Below are 6391 nucleotides of genomic sequence, written 5' to 3'. Positions count from 1 at the left end.
GAAATGGAGGTTGCATTGCTCAGTTTACTTCAACATTTCTTCGCATTTCTTGGGGGTAAGTCTTCTTCTTTCCATTGCCATTTCTATTTCCTGTTTGTTATCTCAAGACTTTTTACTTCATCCGGGTTTAGTTTTTTTCTATCTGTTATTTGTTTACTTGAAATGCAATTGATTATATCACATTATCTTTCACAAGATTGCTTATTTTGATGATCAGCATTAATCCCCGAATTATACCATGACCATTTTCTTTTTACAACTTCTAACAATGGCGAAAACTGCATGATTGTGTTACCGATCTGAATACTCTTCTCTTTTCAATTATATGATTTTTGTTTTCTTCTTTATAGAATACCATGAGGGATTCTCTTTTCCTCTGTAACTCCTGCGGCGTAGATCCGAGGAGTTTCAGACAAAAACAGCAGTCTTTGCAAACCCTAACTTTCCAATCGCTTTTACCCACTTCTCCTTTCAACTCTCTCTTTGCTATTCCTCTCATCTTTTCCTCATCTCTATCAGCTGTTTCTGTATGTGCGATGCTTTTTTGACTATTTTGGATAGAGATCTGTTTGATGTGATCCGGCAGTGAAGTGTTAAACGACGGTGAACCTTTTTTCTGTTTATCTTATCTTATAACCACCTGTGTTTAAAAAAACGGGAACTATTTTCATTCCCTCAAGGTGGTGATTCCGAGTTTCCGATCGTTGTTCAATTGTTCCGGCCGACATTTCGACTCCGTCCTTGATTCATTAATGTAAAGAGGTAGCGGTGATAGCTCCTTCTGGTTTTTTGGTCGCGGTATTTTCTGTATTTTCAAGAATTCTCGGAGTATTGGAGACAAGTTGGGCGCACGAGCACTGGCAAAGGAGAGCAACCTGGGCGAGTGTCAGCAAGTGGGCGGAAGCGTACAACTACATCGAGCACAGCAAATCAGCCACAGGTTTTGTTATCGGGAATTGGTACCTCCTGTTTTACTGTTTCCCTTTTGGTGTTAGCTAAATTACTGTTATTTTACTTCGCAATAGTTAAACCTTTGAACTAGGATACTAGCTACCACGTGTTTCCTTCAAGTTTGATTTGTGTACGTTGTACACTAGCGAGACTTCTCTAGATTGTTGTAGGTGTAGTGGCTGCAGTCTGGGATGATAGAATAAGGGCATGTCCTCGGGTGGGGCAGAGTGTGGGGTGGGGTTCAGGGGGTGGGTCGGGTAGCAGGGTAGGTAGAGGGGGCAAGGGAGCATATAGGTTGAGAATCGGGTCATGGAACATAGGTTCACTAACGAGTAAATCCATAGAGTTGGCGAAAATCCTGCAGAAGAGGAAGATTAATATAGCGTGTGTCCAGGAAACTAGGTGGGTCGGATCGAGGGCGAAAAACGTGGATGGGTATAAGTTGTGGTACTCTGGTGTCTTGAGGGGTAAGAATGGAGTGGGTATCCTGGTAGATAGCCATCTTAGGGAGTCCGTGGTAGAGGTCAGGCGGGTGAATGATAGGCTAATGACTATAAAGTTGGTGGTGGGTGAGGGTACTTTAAATGTCGTTAGCGCGTACGCACCACAAGCAGGCTTGGATGAGGATATTAAAAGGCAATTTTGGGAGGGGTTGGATGAGATTGTTCGTAGTATACCGCCTTCTGAGAGGTTATTCATAGGAGGAGATTTCAATGGTCATATTGGGTTATCTGCAGGTGGGTACACTGAGGTGCATGGCGGATTTGGTTTCGGAGAGCGGAACGGAGGGGGCATTGCGCTGTTGGACTTTGCCAAGGCTTTCGATCTAGTCATTGCAAACTCGAGTTTTACGAAGCGGGATGAACATTTGGTTACTTACCAAAGTTCGGTGGCGAAGACTCAGATTGACTATCTACTCCTCAGGAGATGCGACAGAAGGTTGTGCGAGGATTGCAAGGTTATCCCAGGTGAGACCCTCTCAACGCAGCATAGGCTTTTGGTGATGGACATTTGTATTAGGATAAGGAGGAAGAAGAGGTCAGTACAAGGACGCCCCAGGATTAGGTGGGGCGCCTTAACTAAGGATAAAGCTAAAGAGTTGGAAGGAAGGTTATCGGCAATGGGAGCTTGGAGAAGTAGTGGGGACGCAAACACAATGTGGTCGACGACTGCGGACTGTATAAGAAAGGCGGCGAGAGAGGTGTTAGGGATATCTACGGGACACTATGGTGGACACAAAGGAGATTGGTGGTGGAATGCAGTTGTCCAAGGTAAAGTGGAAGCAAAGAAGGCAGCTTACCTAAGGTTAGTAGGGAGCACTGACGAGGAGGAGAAGAGAGAGAACAGTCAAAGGTATAAGGTAGCTAGGAAGGAGGCGAAGATGGCAGTGACAGAGGCTAAAACGACAGCTTTTGCTCGTCTGTATGAGGAGCTAAGGAACAAAGGTGGGGAGAAGAAGTTATTCCGACTCGCTAAGGCGAGAGATAGGACAACTCGGGATCTGGACCAAGTGAGGTGCATAAAAGATGATGACGGCAAAGTTTTGATGGGAGATGACCAGATTAAGAGGAGGTGGCAGACCTACTTTCATAAACTTCTAAGTGAAGAAGGGGATCAGGATATTATACTTGGGGGATCGAGGAATGCCGACAGTCACCATGAAGTAAGTAATTGTAGGGACATTGAGATCGATGAAGTCATGGAGGCAATGCGTAAGATGAGAAGGGGCAGAGCTACCGGGCCAGACGAGATTCCGGTTGAACTGTGGAGGTGTGTGGGTCAAGCAGGCTTGGAATGGCTTACTGCATTGTTTAGTGTTATATTCAAGACTAATAGAATGCCTGAAGAGTGGAGGTGGAGTACAATGGTCCCGTTGTATAAGAACAAAGGTGATGTCCAGAGCTGTAACAACTATAGGGGCATCAAATTACTAAGTCATACCATGAAAGTTTGGGAGAGAGTGGTAGAAATGAGAGTGCGAAGGACGGTGTCTATTTCAGACAACCAGTTCGGGTTCATGCCGGGACGATCTACCACAGAAGCTATCCACCTTATTAGGAGGATGGTGGAACAGTACAGAGATAAGAAGAAGGATCTCCACATGGTGTTTATTGATCTGGAGAAAGCGTACGATAAGGTTCCTAGGAAGGTCTTATGGAGCTGCTTAGAGGATAAAGGGGTCCCGAGTAACTATATTAGGGTGATTAAAGACATGTATGATGGAGCTAAGACTCGGGTTAGGACAGTAGGAGGCGACTCTGAACACTTTCCAGTTATTACGGGATTGCACCAAGGGTCTGCGCTCAGCCCATTCCTATTTGCCCTAGTGATGGATGCACTGACTCATCATATTCAAGGGGAGGTTCCATGGTGCATGCTATTTGCTGATGACATTATTCTAATTGACGAGACAAGAGGCGGCGTCAACGAGAGACTAGAGATTTGGAGACATGCTCTTGAGTCTAAAGGTTTCAAGTTGAGTAGGACGAAGACGGAATACCTCGAGTGCAAATTTGGAGTTGAGCCGACGGAAGCGGGAGTTGAAGTGAGGCTTGACTCTCAAGTCATTCCCAAGAAAGATAGTTTCAAGTACCTTGGATAGCTTATTCAGGGGATCGGGGAGATTGACGAGGATGTCACACACCGTATAGGGGTGGGGTGGATGAAGTGGAGGTTAGCGTCGGGAGTTTTGTGTGACAAGAAAGTGCCACCGTTACTAAAAGGTAAGTTTTATAGAGCATTAGTTAGGCCTTCCATGTTGTATGGAACTGAATGTTGGCCGGTAAAGAACTTACACACCCAGAAGATGAAAGTAGCAGAGATGAGGATGTTAAGGTGGATGTGCGGGCATACAAGGATGGATAAGATTAGGAATGCAGATATTCGAGAGAAGGTGGGTGTGGCCCCCATGGAGGACAAGATGCGGGAAGTAAGACTCAGATGGTTTGGGCACATTCAGAGGAGGAGCACTGATGCACCGGTGAGGAGGTGTGAGCGACTGGCTGTAGTGGGCACGCGGAGAGGTAGAGGGAGACCTAAGAAGTATTGGGGCGAGGTGATCAGACAGGACATGACGCGACTTAGGATTACGGAGGACATGGCCCTTGATAGGGAATTATGGAGGTCGAGCATTAAGGTTGTAGGTTAGGGGAGAGGGTGAATATTTCTACAGCACAACTGAGAGAGACTATCTAGTTAGGAGTTAGACTAGGAATGTCAGTGGTCGTCTATTGATGCAGGGCTTTACCTTCTAGTTGTACTATACCAGCCATCTAATTCGTAGTTCGTATTTCGTATCCTGTATTTCATATTTCGTATCCCCTATATATTGTTGTTATTTTATTACGCATTTTTATGGTACTAATATATTATCTCCTATTGCTTTTTTGAGCCGAGGGTCTCCTGGAAACAGCCTCTCTACCCTTCGGGGTAGGGGTAAGGTCTGCGTACATATTACCCTCCCCAGACCCCACTTGTGGGATTATACTGGGTCGTTGTTGTTGTTGTTGTTGTTGTTGTTAAATAAATAAGAGAATACTTATTCAAGAAGTCCATCCCAGTAATAATTCAGTGGCGGTGGCTCCTCATGGTATTGAATTGGTAGCAACGACTCAATAAAGCTGTCTTTCTTTTTATAAAACAAGGGATAAGCCTGAGCCATATTAATAACTTTTAAGTTTTAAAATCAAGAGCCGTGTGACTGTACTGCATTATATATAATTATCATGAGAATTTATTCTGATAGCGAGAAGATGAAGTAAAATCATGTCAAAAAAAAGGCAATGATATCTTCCAATCACGAAGTTCAGTTGTTAATAATTCAAGAATAAGGTCTAGATATTACAGCATTTTTCGGAACTCTTTCGCAGATGATAAAAAAAGAGAGAATATTTCTTTAATCTATAAGTTCTAGTGTGAAATTTGTGATAATGAGCTACATACATCAATCATAGCTTTCCAGATGTTTTCGACTTATCCAAATAGTTAAACTCATGAATCATGACATCTTCGCATTATTAAATTATAACCATCGATTAGCTCCTTCGTGGGGTATGATTAATGTCCCAAGTTTAAAATGGATGTTTTGACGAACGCTGGTAACTAGTGCATAATGTAGTAATGAATTTATTAATTTGTTTTTCTCAAGCCAATTATAATCCTTTTTTGAGATGAATATGCTTAAAAGATTATAATTTTTTTAATTAATTAACAAAAGAAAAGAGAATCTTAGTAGTTCAGTGATTAGCTAATCTTAACTTTACCTTTTCGGTTAAGGTTCGATTTTTTACGTTGTAATTCACTCCCACAATTTTCCTTCCCCTTTTCCTCCCCTATATAATAAAAAAAATAAAAGTTTAACAAAAGAAAAGAATGATTAAGAATTATTGACTGTAAAATACAACATTTACAATCACTAGATAAAAATATGTGCAGGCTTGAAATGAAAATGGGTGAATGATAAGTGTGGATTTTAACCACTTATTAGTATTTTTTTGCTTTAGTTTTGAGTCCGAAAGTAGTGATTTTTTGTTTCCGAATCTAATGAAAATGTGTAAACAGCAGGTGTGCTGGAGAATGTGAGCTCAACGAAAAAATCTAACTCAAAGAGCAGATGTTCCAGTTCAAACAGTCAAGAGGAGAAGTGCAAGAATAGTGCGGTCAGCAGAATTTCATCTGCGGCCGCAAAAGCAAATGCGACCCAAATGCGACCTTAGACAATGATATGCAGACGCAGAAGGAGCTCTGAAGCTTCAGAGGATTTTGGCAGCAGCGCGGTTTGTACACCAAAAAGTGCGGTCACATTTGAAGCTCGCCCTGTCAAAACCTGAGACATCAAAGAAGATGTAATAGGACAAGTCTAAAGCCTACTTAAAGTGCAGCCGCAGCGAAATTGTGCGATCGCAGAAGCTGAAGTGCTACCGCAGAAGCTTATGCGCGGTCGTAGAATCTCTTCATCTGAAAGCACCTGCAAGAGCAAAATTCCAAAGTGTCGACCGCATACGTAATTGTGTGGCCGCAAAACCCTCCGAAGGGTATTTTTGTCAGCAAATTCCAGAGCACTATAAATAGACGAGGAACACTTTTTTAGGGCAACTTTTTTGTCTTGTAGCAGCTGCTAGCTATTATATTTAGCCATTTTGGACAATTTGGAGCAACAATTAGAGAAGACCCATTAATTTACTCTTTAATTCTAGTTTTATGTCTTTAATTACTTCTTTATTTTTTTTTCATGTCAATGATTATGAGTAGAGTTGTGATCTAACCCTAGTGTGTAAAACTTATGAGTGTTTAATATTAGTGCTTGCTATTGATTGGGTGGATGTTATTTAGCCTTGTTTATGCTTTATACTTAAAATTAATGATTGCAAATATTGATTTATGCATATTTGACTTCATTCTTATTTGAAAAAGAGGGATTTAGTCTAGGAAAACTTGGCTA

General features: G+C 42.1%; 1 long non-coding RNA gene across 1 annotated transcript; it reads left to right on the top strand.

Annotated features, from left to right (window-relative positions):
- Positions 1 to 825: 825 nt before the first annotated feature.
- LOC107792242 (uncharacterized) lies at positions 826 to 6163 on the top strand. Its single transcript, XR_012710456.1, has 2 exons — positions 826 to 959; positions 5512 to 6163. It is a non-coding gene; the product is annotated as an uncharacterized LOC107792242 (long non-coding RNA).
- Positions 6164 to 6391: the final 228 nt, after the last annotated feature.

Source organism: Nicotiana tabacum, chromosome 6, assembly GCF_000715075.1.
Source record: "Nicotiana tabacum cultivar K326 chromosome 6, ASM71507v2, whole genome shotgun sequence".
NCBI lineage: Eukaryota > Viridiplantae > Streptophyta > Magnoliopsida > Solanales > Solanaceae > Nicotiana > Nicotiana tabacum.
This window is presented reverse-complemented; position numbering and strand designations above follow the sequence as displayed.